This window comes from Penaeus japonicus, unplaced genomic scaffold, assembly GCF_977035675.1.
Source record: "Penaeus japonicus unplaced genomic scaffold, GWHDUDI00000001_assembly GWHDUDI00000035, whole genome shotgun sequence".
Classification (NCBI taxonomy): Eukaryota; Metazoa; Arthropoda; class Malacostraca; order Decapoda; family Penaeidae; genus Penaeus; species Penaeus japonicus.
In genome coordinates, this window is record NW_028234437.1 from 639218 (window position 1) to 641717 (window position 2500).

Consider the following 2500-nt stretch of genomic DNA (forward strand, 5'->3'; position numbering starts at 1 on the left):
TCTCTAAATTTATCTCTCATTTGTCACTCTTTAACACTCTCACCTGTCTCTTTTCTAAATTTATCTTTCTTATCTATCTCTCAACTGTCTCTACTTTACTCTATCTCTCTCTCTCTCTCTCTCTCTCTCTCTTATCTGCCTTTCTCTTACTGGTATTTCCTAACTCTCACTGCCCTATTCTTATTTCTCTCTCACCTGTCTCTCCGCTACCTGTATTTTTCAGTTATCTGTCTTCCCCTTACTTTTTTATCTCAACTCTCTCTCTCTCTCTCTCTCTCTCTCTCTCTCTCTCTCTCTCTCTCTCTCTCTCTCTCTCTCTCTCTCTCTCTCTCTCTGAATTCAGTCTCTCACCTCATTCCATCTCTCTCTCATGCCCGTCTCTCTCTATTTTCCTTCTTTTTCTTGTCTGTCTCCCACTTATAATAATTTCTCAACTGACTCTCCCCTTCTTTTCTCGATCGTTCTTTTCTGCGTCCTTCTTCTTTCTATCTCTCTCTTCCCTTTCGTCCTTTTATTTTCCTGTTCATTTCTCAAGGTGAAGATGCAGGGTGTTTCTGACGCTGATTTATAAAGCAATTTCCCGCCAAAAGACACCTTGATTCTATCCTTCATTTCTCTCCAAATACAAAATCATTTTCGTAAGAAATGGGATATTTTCCATACCTCATTCTTCTTCTTCTCCTCCTTTTCCTTCTGTCTCCTATTTTATTGTTATTATTAATATCACAATTATCGTTATCTTGGCAATTATTACCATTGCTATTACTGTTATTGTTATAATCGTTATCATGGCAATTATTACCATTGCTATTACTGTTATTGTTATAATCGTTATCTTGGCAATTATTACCATTGCTATTACTGTTATTGTTATTTTGATCATTATTCCCCTCCTACACTTCCTCCACCTCCTCCTCTCCTACTCCCATTCCTCCTCCTTCTCATCCTCCTCTTCCTCCTCTTGCTCCTCCTCCTTCTCCGTCTTCTCCTTCTCCCTTTCCACCTCGTTCTTTTTTAATGCGACTCAAAGAAGATTCTTTCCCTTCTTCTTTAAATTCACAAATAAGCATACTTTGAGAATCTTAAGCGAGAATGGAAATGGCCATTTGCTACCTCGGCCAGGTCAATGACCCCGAGACTTCACTAACGCGTTGGTTGGGACTGTGTTCTAGCCCCTGCGCTCTGCCGGGGGAACATCCGGGGCTCTGGGTCTCTCGATTCTGCCGTCTGTCTGTTTGTGTGTATGTTTGTCTCTTTGTCTGTCTGTCTTCCTCTTTCTCTTTTTCTCTTTATCTCTCTCTCTCTTTCTCTCTCTCTCCCTTTCTCTCTCTCTCTCTCTCTCTCTCTCTCTCTCTCTCTCTCTCTCTCTCTCTCTCTCTCTCTCTCTCTCTCTCTCTCTCTCTCTCTCTCTCTCTCTCTCTCTCTCTCTCTCTCTCTCTCTCTCTGTCTCTCGTTATCTATCTCTCTATCTATCTGTCTATCTATCTTTTTTTCTTACACGCACATATATAGATAGATAGATATAAAGGTAGATAGTCAGATAGACAGATGGATTGATAGTGTATGTTTATATGCACGTGTTTTGACATAGATGTCCTTGCACAGTTGCTTAAATACGGGAAGAGAAATGAGTACAGGGATCCAGTCAAAGGTATTTAGATTATCGTAAAAGTTTTTTTAATTGATGCGTCTCTGAAACAAACGGTGATTCTAAAGAAGTTGCTCCATTTACCAATAGTTCTATTTAGAGAGTAAAATTTAATTTCACTATGTATATCACACACACACACACACACACACACACACACACACACACACACACACATATATATATATATATATATATATATATATATATATATATATATATATATATATATATATATATATATATATATATATATATATATATATATATATATACATATATATATATAAACAAATAAATAAATGCTCATACACACACACACACACACACACACATACACACACACATATATATATATATATATTAATATATATATATTATATATATATATATATATATATATATATATATACATATGTATAAATATATATATGTATATATATATATATATATATATATATATATATATATATGTATATGTATATATATACATATATATAGAGAGAGAGAGAGAGATAGATAGATAGATAGATAGATAGATAGATAGATAGATAGATAGATAGATAAAGAGAGAGAGAGAGTGAGAAAGAGTGATAGGCAAAAAGATATTTGTTTCTGTGTGTATTTGTGCAAATACACACAAAGCCCCAAGATTTCATTACTGCCATCATCTCCACTTATCAAACTGATTATCTTATTCTTTACCTCCTTGCCTATTTCCCGTCTCTCTTTATATCTGTCTATCCGTCTGTCAACACACATTCCTCCGAGCTTGCCTCCCCGTATTGCCGATGGCCAATCATGATCATAAAACTTCAAACTCACATTCTCAGACTCTGAGACAACAACTTT